Below are 16,771 nucleotides of genomic sequence, written 5' to 3'. Positions count from 1 at the left end.
CCTCGTTCAGTCTCTTAAAATCTCATGCAGTCATCACTGGTATTAATACCTATAGGAATTAACGACTATTATTCAGAGTATAGACTACTTTCCCCATCATGTACTTGATCGGAAATGCGAGTATTTTCGTTCCCAAACCAATAAATCATTCCTGAAATACAGAAAAATCATAGATCCTTACGTGCTGTCATTCCGTCCTGACTGCCATGTGAACAAACCATTTCTCTTCATATCACCGATTTCCCTTTTCCTCCCCACTCCTCCCAACAGTCCCCACAACCATCCACTCTCTCTCCCCTTCCCCACGCCAATAAATTGTTCTCGACTCATAAACGGAATTGACTACCGTATCAGCCATATATCTCAAGATCTCTTCTCCCCCCCTTTTTTTTATTTCCACTCCATACTTTTCCCTTTAGTGGCAATTTTTCCATTTACAATCCAGAAATAATATCGGACTCTCTTCTCCCCACTCTCATCCCTTTCCTTCCTCCCTCCCGGCACCCCTGTCCAATAAAAGGGCCTTTCCAGCACGCCCCTAACAGCCCCATAATGTCCAACAATGGGTCACTAACGAGAGTTTGCCTCTCGGGAGAGCGGCAGGCAAACTGATGGGAGGAGCCTAACCCGTCAACTGTACTGAGACTCCGCCTCCTTCCGATCCTGCGGCTCCTCCCCGTTCCCCGCCTTGCCTGGACGGCAGCTTACCTTTTTAAGAGCTCTCTGGACTGATGTTAGATTACTGCTGTTTTAACATTAGCAATAACAGTAACTTGGACAGGAATAATTTTTTTTTTAAACTGATGCAATTTTGAATTACTGATGAATTTGATGAGGCAATGTGGAAGATTCGGGAAAATATGTCATACTTTGCCAATTCAGATTAAGGAATGGTGTATTATTTTCGTTTCCAGTGTTCACATGTAATTTCACTTTTGTACGTAGATAACCAAGTTTTTTCTCTCACGTAGCTCTCGACTGTTATTAGGGACGATTAAACCCTTTTTCTTAACAATAACTAATATATTTTTAAACCTAGATATATATATATATATATATATATATATATATATATATATATATATATATATATATATATATATATATATATATATATATATATATATATATATATATATGTGTGTTTGTGCAAAGTTGGATAGTATTCAGTGAGCATTAAGCTATATTCTGCTTTTCTTATTAGAACTTAATTTTACGTGATCAACGTTCATATCCTGTTCTGGTTTAACTCTGCTGTCAAAAAATTTTCCTTCGAAAGAAGTTGGGTTTCGTATTATATTTTTGTGGTTGCAGTTATGTATGGACCGTGAATAATTACAAAAAAGTTGTAATTCATTCATCTACAATCTCGCTCTCAAACAAATTTGCTTATGACGAGATATCTTTATCCCCCCCGTCCCCCCCGCCATTCATAAAGATCACTGGCATCAGCTGGTGTATAGGGAAATTTTTTTATTGTACCAGCACACACAGTCACTTACATATAGTATAAAAGACAGGGTACGAGGGGCTAGGTTGAGGTGGGTTGGAGGAGAGAGGAAAAAAGGCGAGAGAGAGTGAGCAAGCAAGATCGTGCTTTTATGAAAATTGAAACGAGAAAATGAAATGATTCTGGTTGAACCAAGTCAGACGTGTATAATAATGTAGCCGACACAAATTAAATGCCCGGGTTTATAATGATTTCCGTTTGTGTGCGAAATTCTAAAACAATATAGTTATTTACTTGCTTTTTTAACGAACGTCAGTAAAAAAAAATATGATTTACTTCTTGCTTTCCTCCGTTTTGTCTTTTGCCGGGAAACCTTATTTTGCAAACTGATACAGTTTTAGGCTTGTTCCTTATGAATATTTCACATTTTTAATAGTATTATTAATATACAATTATTGATTTGCTTTAGATGAAGTATGGAAATGAAAAAAAAGAAAACTTTTGATATTACCGTTCTATTTACCTGTCTTTTTTTTTTATCTTCCTTTCCAATACAGGGAAGTGGATAAGGATGTAACGACTTTGATCATGGTGATGATAAATAATTACTTATGAAATCTCTACGTAAAACCTGCATAAAATTGCTCACGTCAAGATAATTTGATATTTTGTGCAGCACACTTTAACCCTCTTTCCAACACAAAGCAAAATTACTCGCACGTACTCACAATATATATATATATATATATATATATATATATATATATATATATATATATATATATATATATATATATATATATATATATATATATATATAATATATATATATATGTATATGATGGATATGTTTTTATATATTTATATTTTATACATACACACACACATTATATATATATATATATATATATATATATATATATATATATATATATATATATATATATATATATATATATATATATAGACTATATGTATTTTGAGGTGTCTTACGTCATGCTTTGTACTTCATTTCGTATGTTATCTAGTTTACGACATACCCGCTAAAATGATTCTGTCGATCTGAGGTCCGACAAAGTGTCCCTGCTCTGTATTCGTAATCTTCAAAGGCATAAAAACAAACGATTTAATCGCTCGGCCTCTTGCAGCTGAACGCATGTCAGCGCGGAACAAGCGAATAAGCGGCGATTATGTTCGCATTCGCTGGTCGTTTTCACAGTCGCCAGAAGGATGATGTTCCTTCGAGTATCGTTCAGAATGATTTGTTACTTCGTTTGTCAGGTTTATGGGAATAGAATTATTTAGTTCTTGATTGGCGAGTAACGTTCCCTTTCTTCCCCTCACAAGCGCAGATGTTTCTCAGTCATAATTGTAATTGTGTTTTGGTAACAGTGTATTCTGATTTGTAGCCAAACGCACGAACATTATTTTTTACTGGTTTCTCTGTTAATTCCTGACAATTATTTTCGGTGCAAACTACTAATTTTTTTTTATTGGCTGATTGATTAATTTATATATTATTTTGTACTCCGATTTCTGCAAATAACAGTATTCTCTATACTAGTTAATATCAAGCAGAAAGCAAGTCATAGTTTATCTGACAAACATACAGTATGTAACATTATATATATATATATATATATATATATATATATATATATATATATATATATATATATATATATATATATATATATATATATATATATATATATATATATATATATATATTATATTATATAATATATATATAATGTGTGTATATATATATATATATATATATATATATATATATATATATATATATATATATATATATATATATAATGTCTGAGTATCTCGAACTAAGTTTAGCTGGTAGTATTAACCATGGTAAAATAAACGAACATGGCATTAACTCCAAATGCCACAAAATGTCAAGTAGACAGGTCCAGGCAACGTTCAGAGAGAGGAAAGACTGTTAACTGGAGACAAACGGAGCTATAAACGATTTGACAGGCAGAATTAACCTTTCGATAAAGACGCTTGGACTGTAGGTGCAGATGGAAGGGTTGTAATTGTTTGATAGACGGGTTGGTAGATAATTTGCCATGGTCTTTTTCAACTGAGTTGACGAGCATTGGTGCAGAATCTGACAGACCGGTAGTTATAAGCGATTGACAGACGGACTGGTAGATACTCTCGATCAGACAGTGGATTGAGCCCTTGACAAACTGGTTGGGTAGAGTTCGTGGCACATTTTCTTTATTATTTAACAACGAATAGAGACAATAATTCGAACTCTCTCCAGACTGCTAGAAGTAGCAAGAGTCCGCCCTGGCTTAAGGGCTGTTTACTGATAAAATGGCAACAACAACATTCTATATACTTTGTCGCTCTGTCTTTTGTTTTGAAGAGCATGTCTTCTCATCCGTTTGCATATATTGTGTACTTCCTTCCATGACTGTGATTGTTTCGTACTGTTATCCAATTCGTTCATGTGTACTTGTAGACGCACTCTCGTTGGTTATATGTTTGTATGTGTGTTCGTTCGTGCGTACGTTTGCCCGTTTCATATGCTTCTCTAGTTCCGGGACCCAGCAGACAACGTCTGTTCCCCCCCCCCACTTCCCAGGGAACGTAGACCCTCCTCCTCCTCCTCCTATATAGTCCCTGATCCTCCCCCCTTCTATATCACCCCCTATAAGTTCTTGCCGCTTGGCATTATGGCGTCACTTGATACTTTAAAAGGGAAGAGAGAGAGAGAGAGAGAGAGAGAGAGAGAGAGAGAGAGAGAGAGAGAGAGAGAGAGAGAGAGAGAGAGGGGCTTGGAAATACGTGGCGGCGAAAGTGCAGTAATTAAGAAATTACTGCTGTGTTGTCCTATTTTATTGTCATTATATTATTGTTTGTTGTTTGTGAATTAAAGATTATGAAAGGTCTTTGGCGGTAATATTAGCAAAACTATCACGATGAGAAAGGAAAATATGAGAGAGAGAGAGAGAGAGAGAGAGAGAGAGAGAGAGAGAGAGAGAGAGAGAGAGAGGTATTTTTATGAGTCAGAACAGTAAAGGAGAGAGAGAGAGAGAGAGAGAGAGAGAGAGAGAGAGAGAGGTACTTTTATGAGTCAGAACAGTTTAGAGTCAGAACAGTAAAGAGAGAGAGAGGGAGGGGGGGGCTAAAGTAGAGGTAAGTACTTGTCCTAAGACAGGGCTTGTCGGAAGTACTTTACTATGTTGCTTTCACCATCACCCTTTCCATCCCCTTTTTCGCCCCCTCCCCCCCCACCTCTTTATTTTGACCCGTAAAGCACACGCAGACAAAACTTCACTCTCCTCCCAACCATTTGCCCCTTATGCCTCTACACATTGTCCTTTTCTCCGCCTCTGAAAGCACCGTTTGGAAGCCCCATCCACACCGTCCGTTTTCCCCGAGAGCCATTTTCCGTTATGGGATTGAAGACCGGTGGTTGCATTTGTTATCATCCGTTGGGAAAAGGGCGGTTGCCTCTATTTCAGCGGATTTACGATTTTTTTTATCTACTTTTTTGCTTTTTTTTTATTTATTCTTTTTTATTCTTTGAGTTACTTTTACTCATTTCGATGTTGTGGTTCCTTTAAACTTCTTTTGATGTTTGTAGTCGTCACAATTACATTAGTTGTGGGTGTATGTTATGCGTACGACATTCATGTAACCTGTGGGATTAGGTAAGTTAGGTGATAATTTACGCTCTGTAATGTATATTTATATAAACCTATTTATATATATAAATGTGTATGTAGGCCTGTGTATGTATGCATATATGTATGTATATATATATATACATACATTTTATATTTATATATATATATATTATATTATATTATATATATATATTTTATATATATATATATATATATATATATATATATATATATATATATATATATATATATATATATATATATATATATATATATAATATATATATATAAAGCTCTTTCGACTATAGTGAGAAAGAGAGTAATATACAGAATAGTTTGTCAGTATCATCAGGGAAAACCATAGTACTTTCCATCGCCGCCACTGGCCAGCTTTTTCCAAACCTGCTGCTTGCTGCTGTCCCTATGCTAAATGATAAACACATCAACAATCGAGATTACGGACAAATAAACCTCCCCCGCTCGATCGTCCATCATTCACCGCCTCTAATAATAACTTGAGAGCATTTAGCAATCTCCTGGGTAAACCTCCCCCTTCGCTTCCCCCCCCCTCAACACCCCAACCCTTGGGGAGGGATGGGGCGGAAAAGGACCAGTGCGTCTCGTCCATGGTCTGGCCTCAACATGGCCACCAAGCCGGCGGGACCATCGTGAAAATGATGGCTTTGGCTGTGAGTGCAAAATGTCATTAAAGTCTTTGAGGTGGTTTTGTGTAAAGTAGACAGGATAATATAGTATTGGCAGAAACATATCTTAGATACATTTCCTAAAGACTACGTAACCAAAAACACTTCAATCTGAATACTTTTGTGATGAGTAATTTTGTATAATTATTTATAATCGTTGTGGAAAGTACCCACTGCAAAATCTCTCGTCGTTCACCAGTGTTCTTTCTACTCTCTATCCCTTTCGGTTATTCTTCTCCCTCTCTGCCTCTTCTCTCCCTCTCTCCCCTACTTTCCTCTCCTCCCCTTTTCACAACTACCCTGACCGCAATCATAAAACCATTCTCTGGGGTCCTGTCTGTCTGTGTAAGCCAATCACTGATGTTGATCATATTGTCCCTTTCTGATGAATGTTTGTATTCCTCTCTCTCTCTCTCTCTCTCTCTCTCTCTCTCTCTCTCTCTCTCTCTCTCTCTCTCTCTCTGCCAGTGCATTAATGCTAATACTTTCAAATACGTTAAAGTATAAATAACCTTTTATACTTTATATATATGTATATATACATGTATATATATATATATATATATATATATATATATATATATATATATATATATATATAAATATATATACTTATTTATATATATAAATATATATACTTATTTATATGTATCTATATAATTTATGTATATATATATATATATATATATATATATATATATATATATATATATATATATATATATATATATATATATATGTATATATATATTATAAATAAACGATAACCCAAAACTTTTTGCAATGGATTTATTAACTGATTTACTGAGTCATAAACTAATTTTATTCTAGTAATTTTCTTAAAGCAGTCTATACTATTTGAATGCTTTCCGAATCATCATCATCATCATCATCATGACGACCGTCCGACCTGGGTCTGAGGTGTCACATATCATCCCCTTATCATCCAGAGGAGAAGGGGAGCTGCTATTTGAGGGGATTACATCAATTTATATCCACCTGTTAGAGTGTCTAGGGACGTGTTTTGAGGGTTTTACAAAGTGGCCCTGAGGGCCAGCCGGAGAGGAGGTAGATTGAGGGGGAACGGAGAGAGAGAGAGAGAGAGAGAGAGAGAGAGAGAGAGAGAGAGAGAGAGAGAGAGAGAGACGACGTTAAGATTTCATGATAAAAAGTTAAAATGATGATTTAAGGAGATAAGATGATTGAAAAGATGGATGGTGAATTTAAGTGAAACTGAAAAATCTGTGATCTCCCATTATTAAATCAACTTAGAAAGAATTGCATGCGCTCGCGAGCATAAATTAATAAGATTTCTTGATGTCCTTTCATGAATCTTCTTAGAATTTTATTTTCTGTATAAGAACAAATGTGATTTAATCTTAATAAATTGGAAGGTTCCAGTTCATGAAGAAACCAAATACATTATGGTTATTCGGGTCAGATTTACTTGAAAAGGTTTTGTTAGGTGAAATATACCTTAATAAGCACATTTTATTTTGAGACTTTTTACTTAGCCAGTCATCTGGATTTCATTGTATTGAAAGTCCTATGTTGAAAATTGACAATCTCCATCTGTAGAATCTTAATGGATTCTAATGCATTTTAATTACTACAAAAGATGTTGTGTGTCATGCTTGAGAGTCATTCACCAACAACATTTGTAATTTTGCCAGCCATTTTTTTTTCGTAATAAACAATCTGCAGGTAATTACCTCCATGTTAAGCTATCACAGTCTTAAACAGAGAATTGCAGAGCAACAATGTACCTGATATAAGTACTATGCAACGGCAACTTCCTTGAATGTTGCTCTTATTTATTATGGAACAGGTACACTAGTATTAGTAATATTGCGCGGTAGCTTTTACTGTAACAGACTGGAAATATAACGTGTGTTTTATAAAAATCCTTGCATCTCATAATCAGTTGACTCCCAGAAGCTCCTGTGGAATTATAATACATCTCAAGACCATTGTTTACTCTTCATATTTTTATGACGCGTTATGTTGCAGCAACAATTTATTGGAAGACTACCTGAGTTACTGGTGTGTATGAATGTTCATATCACGAAGTTCTTTGTATTTAGTGTTTACTAGCAACAGAAACACACCATTCAACTTATTGGGAAGCTCTTTGCCACAGTATATTTCAAAGATATTTATAGGACTCATTATGGGTCACTTTAGAGAAACTATCAGTCCTGGTTTACTTAACTAACTTAAGAGCATTGTACTTACTGACATCTGGTAGTCTATATACTCTAGCCCATAGGTAACACTCACCTGTCAGGAAAAAGAAAAATGTGATTAGTCTCCTGTTTTGTAACTACTTGATAAAATGAACCTGTTACAAATCCGGACACAAAGTGAATCATAATGAACATTTCAAATGGTACAGAGAGGTACTTCTGTCGCACATGCACACAATGGTACAGGAAGGTACTTTTCCCGCACGCGCGCAAACACACACACACACAAACATACACACATACACATCGTACACAAACTGAAGTCTAGCGTCGCATATACCGCCCCCAGAAACATGTCACGCAGGCTCCTATCGGGTTTCATGTACAATAACCACTTTCTCTAATCCTATGCTCCTCCGTCTCTCTTTCTTTTTTTTTTTTATTACGACGTTTTCTCTTTTCGTGTTCTGTTCATTTTTCATTATCGAATATACTTGATTCACCGAACGCCTTCCTCCTCCTCCTCCTCCTCCTCCTCCTCCTCCTCCTCCTCCTCCTCCTCCTCCTCCTCCTCCTCCTCCTCCTCCTCCTCCATTTGGTTCTTATCACACTGAACTGCAATAGGGATTCTCATTGGTTGTTGTTGCTAATTTTGTATTTGTTATGAACAGGTTGATTAGACTGATAGAGTATTTTCTCTATTTTAGAATATGGTTTACTTTGAAATTATTGTAGACTAAATATGCTTGTTGTTCTTCTTAGCTAATTATAGTTGGCCTGGTAATCTTTGAGCGTATATGCTGTTAGACTTGTTTTTATTCCATAAATGTATTTTGCACCTATATGCATTTTATTTATTCACTTGTGTAACGTTTCTTTCGTCGTTTCATAAGGTTTCATTCTTTAATTTCCCACTCAGCATCTGTTGACAGACGTAAAGGGAAAATACTAGCATAAGCTGTTGGCAGACGTAAAGGGAAAATACTAGCATAAGCTGTTGGCAGACGTAAAGGGAAAATACTAGCATAAGCTGTTGGCAGACATAAAGGAAAATACTAGCTTAAGCTGTTGGCAGACATACTAGCTTAAGCTGTTGGCAGACATACTAGCTTAAGCTGTTGGCAGACATAAATGGAAAATACTAGCTTAAGCTGTTGGCAGACAAATGAAAATACTAGCATAAGCTGTTGGCAGACATAAATGAAAATACTAGCATAAGCTGTTGGCAGACATAAATGAAAATACTAGCCTAAGTTGTTGGAAAACATAAATGAAAATACTAGCATAAGCTGTTGGCAGATATAAATGAAAATACTAGCATAAGCTGTTGGCAAACATAAATGAAAATATTAGCATAAACTGTTGGCAGACATAAATGAAAATACTAGCATAAGTTGTGGTTCCGATTTCGAATATTGCTCGTTTAAAAACGATCCAATAATTATCTGTTAAGAAAGAACCGTTCACTTTTTGAGATTTATATTTAACCATTAAATATACTTTATAAAGCCCCCTTGCAACTTCCTGAAGCTACAAGAACTCTCGAAGCCCCTCGAACCTTCTCTTCTGCCAGAACTCCTAATGATGTCCCCATTCAGTGATCCAATTAATTTATGGTTTTTATCTTAATTTATTTAATTAATTACTCCCTTCCCGTCCCTCAGGCTGTTAGGGATTGTTTTAGGTATAATTGAAAGGAAAGGAGCCGAGAGAGAGAGAGAGAGAGAGAGAGAGAGAGAGAGAGAGAGAGAGAGAGAGAGAGAGAGAGAGAGACACAGCACCAAAGGAAAGGGGTGGATGGACTCTATAAGAGGGGAGAGGGGAGTGGGAGTTGCGAGGGTAGGGGAGGAGGGGGAGTTGTAGGGGTAGGGGGAGGGGAGTAAGGGAAGGAATTGTGGAAGCGAAGGAGGAAAGTGGGAGGAAGAGGGGTGGGGAGTATGTTGGAACCCCACCCTCTGTTGTGCCGTATCGGGTTACATGAATAATATTAGCATACAAACGCCAGCCACACACACACACACACACACACACACACACACACACACACACACACACACACACACGCGCGCCAATATACGAACGTATACTTGCTTTGCGGTACGTTCTTCGTTCTTGTAAATGTTGTAGTAAAAATGGTGTTGTATTTGTAAAAAAAAAAAAAAAAAAAAATTATGAAAAATTCTTGATTTGTATAATAGATATGAGGTAAAAGTGAACGAGAAATTATAAGAAAGATTTTTGTTCCATATTTTTTCGGCATTCGACACCACTGTTGCAAAACAAAATTTTATGATAAAATAAGAAATAATTAACTAGTGTACATTTGAGATGAATGTGTATAAGAATTTGTAGTAAATAAAACTTTCTTTCTGCTTTTCGTTAAATGACTTTGCATCATGCAACATCAATTGCTGAGAGACATTTTTCACATCCTGTTCATTTCTTCCTGTTTTATTATTTATAATTCACGAGTGTGCGCCTGTGACTTTATAATATGTCGAATATGTAATTCTACTTTATTTCTTTTTTTCATCATCATTAATTCATTGATTATTGTCATCACTGTTTCTTGGATATACCAAACTTCTGTCCATGGAAAATTTTTCATAAAGAAAGTAATCTCTATTCCTGTTAACTTCATTCACTGTTTTGCCAGAAATAATGGCAACATATTAAATACCTTTCATCATAAAAAAAAATAAGAACAATCTCTGCTGTATAGTAAACACCAAAGTCATCTTTATCCGCCACCTTTCGCGCAGTGTAATACACATTTGTTTAAACACGTGCAGTCCATTGATAATTATAGCACTGGGTCGTTTGCATTGTATGGTATGACCATTACTTCTTTTGTTACTCTTATCTGGCCTTTTCAGTGCCATCTCTCGGCACTGTACCTAAAAGTTTACTTACAAGTTTATATTGCCGTTTAGGATTGCCTTAGCAATGTTAACTGTTCGTGGTGTGAGACTGCAGTACGTTTCATTTGCATTCCTTTGCAAATTTAACTGCGTTGTTTTCGGACCTAGAAAGCTCTCTTTGAATAATACCCGAGTCGTACGGACTTGATACGGGGCGCGTTCTAAAGCCTCATCTCTGCCCAATCTCTGCATCATTACATGGGGAAGGTTAAATAAAATCGAATGAGAAGGTCTCGGTGTTGAATTAAGAACCAACCTCTCTCTCTCTCTCTCTCTCTCTCTCTCTCTCTCTCTCTCTCTCTCTCTCTCTCTCTCTCTCTCTCTCTCGTAGGATTAAGGAGCTGCCGGACCCACCGCAACCACTCTCCCGTATCAGGTCAAACATCGGGCAGAAGCGAGAACTAACCCATTCTTAACACGATATCAGATCATCTCTCTCTCTCTCTCTCTCTCTCTCTCTCTCTCTCTCTCTCTCTCTCTCTCTCTCTCTCTCTCTCCACACGCACATATGTACACGTTCCCGTACGGTAATCCTCTGAAATATACAATAGTATTTGTTTACTGGGTACTGAGTTTTCGGTATGCAACCCAGGTGAGCATTCGTCCGTCAAGAGAGCCAGGATCTTGTGCTGTCTCCCTGCGTGTCTGTGGACGAATGAAATTCAATTGCCAACACGAACAAATGACCAAAAGGGAAGGGATTTGTTATCTTGTATCTTGTTTTTGCACTTGATTCATTGTGGTTCGCCTCTCCTTTATTTTGTTCATTTGTCTCATACTATTACTTCGCTTCAGGGAAGTCGATTTTATCTTGGGAAACGAAGATTAACATTACGTTCCAGCTCGTGAGGAAATATGCCACTTTTGTTTTTTTCTGTTATGTAGATCTGCATAATTACTTCGAGTTGGGGCTGTTGCTGTTGCTGTAAATTTTGTTTTCAGACATTTTACCTTCAGAATATCTACATACTTTAAATGTTTTTCCAGTTTAAACGCAACGCTTTAAAGCAGTGGTTCTCAACCTTTTTTAACCACGCCCCTCTAAGAGCTGGTCCTCCTCCACGCCCCCGTGCATCTATGAGTAAAATTCCTCCCAGATTTTTTCGAGGACAACAAAATAATGGGAAGCCTAACTAGCGTTAGAAGGCGATATTTTCATTCTTTTTATAAACTTCTGAATATTTTCCTCACTCTTGTTAAGAGAATAACTTATATAATTCTAGAATTTTTTTAATTTTCCTTAGGCCTTCCTGAAATTGCTGACGCCCCCTCAGGTTGAGAACCACTGCTTTAAAGAGTCCGTAAATGTTCCCTTGTTTTGAAATATATGATTTTTCGCTTCTCAGCATAATGTTTATGATAATCATTTTAATGTGTTCAGATCTCCTAAATTTCATAATATAGGTTTCATTACCTTGGCTTTTCTCATAATTTTTTTTGTTTATTTGTTATTCAACGTTTAGTACAGGATACTCTTCTAGCCAACAATTTTCAAAGCAGTGACATGCAACAGTGTCAGCGCAAACCTCATCCATTCTTTCCCTGACTTCATAATATTTCAAAGTTCCTCGGCGCACTTAAATATTCATTATAAGACCCACGTGAAAACGAAGGAGGCGAGATATTTCTCCATTAATTCATCAGTGTCTGTTTGAAAGCCATCTGTAAAAGTCGCTGACACAAGGTGTAACGTTTGTTGTCATTGTGTCTCGGCGGCATGTTGATTCTGCTGTTGGTCGCCAGGGGATGGAACACGGACAGGGTATGCTTTCGCAAAGAGAGAGAGAGAGAGAGAGAGAGAGAGAGAGAGAGAGAGAGAGAGAGAGAGAGAGAGAGAGAGAGAGAGAGAGAGATTACTTGTATTGTAATACTATAAAGTGACATTTCATGAGAGAGGGTCGAGTTTTGACTGTGAAGTAACACTAAAAATTGGTGTCACATGGGGAGAGAGAGAGAGAGAGAGAGAGAGAGAGAGAGAGAGAGAGAGAGTACATTTAGTGTAATGCTAGTCGAATTTTGACTGTGATGCAACTCTAAAAACTGGTGGCACATGAGAGAGAGAGAGAGAGAGAGAGAGAGAGAGAGAGAGAGAGAGAAGAGAGAGAGAGAGAGAGAATCCCCGAACACACCACCTGCTTCTCATGTCACCTTTTGATCTATTTATAGCACTGTTTATGAATATCTGTATTCGGGATAACTTTGACTCATCGTTTACATCCAGTTGCGTCACAGTATACCTGATTATCATCGCCATCTCATGCAATAGTGTGACGTATCCTTCTTCTTGTGCTAATTAATCTCTCTGGTGTTGACTTACATTGCAGATCTGTATCCGGCGTTAAAAGATTTATAATGGTAATGTAAATAATAATTTTTATGGGAAGAATATAACAGTTGGTTCTGTGATCTCTTTAGATAGTGTTTGAATTATCTGACTGGTGAGTGCTGGTGACAATCTCGTTATTATATTTTACAGTTTCGTCAGACAGCTAGCTGCTATCTCAACTACTTATCAGGAACTAAATTTTTGCGTAACGATGTCGAGTGTTTTTCTTCTTTTAATTTTCGTGGTTTTACGGTTATCTGGTAACTTGTCTTATCTCGACATTCTATCATCGTTTGCGGTTTCAAGTTTTTCTTCTTTATTCGGAAAATTGTACAAAAAATCTTCCTGCGCTTAGTAGTAAGGCCTTCATACATAATACCCGACAGGAATCAAGTATAGAGATGGATCTTTGGACGCGCAAGACAGTTTTATGTAAAATTTGTCGTAATTAACTGAAGTGATGGCATATCCTTTTACCATTCTTCGTAACTCATAGACGGAAGACAGTTTTATGTAAAATTTGTCGTAATTAACTGAAGTGATGGCATATCGTTTTACCATTCTTCTTAACTCATAGAAATAAATCTCATATTTCAACACAGTTTTATGCACGTTTATTGCAGTTTAATAACCCATTTCTTATTTGTGTCATAATTTATCAACATGTAGCACATTTATTTCTCATATACACATTTATCACTATTTAACAGCCCACTCCACTCCTTACTCATGTTACACTTGTTGCGTATCTTTTGCAGGCTGTGCAATTTTTTATACATGCTAAAGTTGCCAGGTGATCAAGTGACAAAATGTACAGAGATTTCCAAGTTCTGGGAACAAACTCCCGAAGTATTTTCGAGTTTTGCGGCATAAATTTCAGCATATTTAGGGAGCGTGCCCGTCCTCGTAAGAAAAAACTAAGAGAAAGAATAGGCTTTTTTGTTTGTTTGTTTGTTTGTTCAATAGCCCCCGAGGCTGGCTCTTTTATCCGAGAGCCAAATATCGACCGCGTAAGACATAACATGGATTATCTGCGAGACAAGAAGAAAATTATTGGGTTTGGCCTCGATTAAACCAACCTCAGGGACACTGAACTCTTCGCCTATTTAATGTGTCGGGCAGCAGCGAGGAATTTGTTTTGTGTCGGCAGTTTTTTTTTTTCTCCTTTTTTTTTTTTTGTTGTCGTTTCTTCTGTTTCTTTGCCTCGCTATTTCTGGGTTTATTACAAGGGACAGTAAGGGAACAGATTCTTGGAAAGGTTATGATAAATATACAGAGTTGCTTTTGTGTCAGTAAGACAACTCTGTTACACTTTAAGTACTGACCTACAGTTAGAGTTTTGTAATACAAGGAAGGTGGTATTTCTGTGTCATCCAGATGGCTTTTGAGGAACGAAGCTAATTTCCATTAAGCACTAATTTTAGCTTTTCGAAAATCTAAAATTAGTGAAATACTGAATATATCGATCTGTTCTTTTATACGACCATTTGATAACTCTGCTTTTTAACAATGTTATTTTCATGGCGGCCGAAATGACATTTTAATTTTCTAATTAGGCTTGCTTCCAACAGTTCGCCCAACCCTCGACAATAGGCATCGTGAATTCCGGGTCTTTTACTGGCTTTTAATGTACTTTTCTTTGCCTATAAATTGGCTGTATTACTGTTATTCAACTTTATCAGTCCTAACATTTTTTTTTCAGTCCTAACATTCTTCAACATGTGAGTCACAACGTACTGTAAGCGTGACGTTTATGCCGGCTGATAATATTAATGGATAAATTTCATGCCGTTAATATTTAACTAAAGGAATTAACGTCAGCAATTGCAGATACGTAACGCCTTCCGGTCTCTGAAAAATTACCTTTGAACATGGAATATTTTCGCTTTGGTAACAGTATAACGAGGGAAAGAGAGAGAGAGAGAGAGAGAGAGAGAGAGAGACTTACTGTGTCGAAAGATTGAAAAAGTGCTATGCATTGAACCTGAAATTATAATAATCAATTAAATTTTCATCTGAATTAATAACAACGATCATAACAAGGGTTTAGTGAATTGTTGATTCATATATAAAGCCATATTTTTCCACGAATCTCCCCTTCCCCCCTTTCTCTCTCTCTCTCTCTCTCTCTCTCTCTCTCTCTCTCTCTCTCGAACTATGAAAAAATACGTCGTTGGTGGGCCCACGAAAACTGTGTGGGTAAGTTGTTTAAACTGCGGTCGAGACCATTAATTTGATAGCGTCCCCCAATAATGCAACAATAAACCCGGCTAATTCTCTTCAGCCTTATTTTCCTCCTCCTCTTCCTCTTCCTCCTCCCCCTCCCCCTACTTCTTCTTCTTCTTCTTCTTCTCGGATGTGGACACAGAGAAGCCGCAGATAGGCCAAGATCACCGAGAATCGTTGGCCGCTTGATCATTTGAGCATCTCCAGTCTTGATCGCCTCAGAAGGTGAGAGGTAACTTCAGAGGTATTTATAGTTTAATGGCATGGCTCTCTCTTTTTTTTTTTTTCTTATTCCGTTCTCGAATATATTGCAACTCCATCTTCCGCAGAAGATGGTGGCAGTTTGTTTGCTTGTGATGTATGGTGGGGGTGGGGGTAGGGGGTTGTTAAGGGGTGAAAATATTGGACTAGGGGGGTTGGGTTTGATGGGAGATAGGTTATTAGGGTGGGGAGGCGGTGTATTTAAACTGATCCTGAGATTTACTTTTCTAAGCCCCACCCCCCTCACCTCCTTTTTTTTCGAGAAGAGGGTGGGCACCTATCTGAATGCTCAAGATTAAAGGGTAAAACGAATGCTGAGTATAAATGCAGTTATATACGTATACATGTTGGCTATATTAAAACATTTTACGTAAATTGATTCTGCTTATTTTTAACCCTTTGGCAATTAATGAATATGGCTTGTGTCAAGCGCACTGGCTCTTTTTTATGCATCCGAATAGATTTATCTGATAAAGAATTGTTAAGAAAAATGTCATTTTTAACCACCCATCGCTTTATTCCTTAACACTGTATTTCCATTTTATGTCTTCACGGGTAAGATACAGATACACATAATGTGTATATACAGTATATATATATATATATATATATATATATATATATATATATATATATATATATATATATATATATAATTTATATATATACATATATATATATATATATATATAATTTATATATACATATATATATATATATATATATATATATATATATATATATATATAATTTATATATATACATATATATATATATATATATATAATTTATATATACATATATATATATATATATATATATATATATATATATATATATATATATATATATATATATTTATACTATATATATATATATATATATATATATATATATATATATATATATATATATATATATATATATATATAATGTGTATACACACATATATATACTTTATATATACATACTTGTTGCGTTGTGAAGGTAGATCATGTTCGTAAATTAGTCGGAAATACATACACCGCGTTTTCT

The 16,771-nt window shown here is 36.1% G+C and overlaps 1 protein-coding gene across 1 annotated transcript in view; it reads right to left on the bottom strand.

The window, feature by feature from the left end:
• LOC136826593 (homeobox protein six1-like) overlaps positions 1 to 16,771 on the bottom strand; it is a 161,865-nt gene that overhangs the window by 60,739 nt on the left and 84,355 nt on the right. The window lies entirely within an intron of this gene.

Source organism: Macrobrachium rosenbergii, chromosome 41 (genome assembly GCF_040412425.1).
Source record: "Macrobrachium rosenbergii isolate ZJJX-2024 chromosome 41, ASM4041242v1, whole genome shotgun sequence".
Lineage (NCBI taxonomy): Eukaryota > Metazoa > Arthropoda > Malacostraca > Decapoda > Palaemonidae > Macrobrachium > Macrobrachium rosenbergii.
The sequence above is the reverse complement of the archived record's forward strand: the minus strand, read 5'-3'. Positions and strand labels throughout refer to the sequence as shown.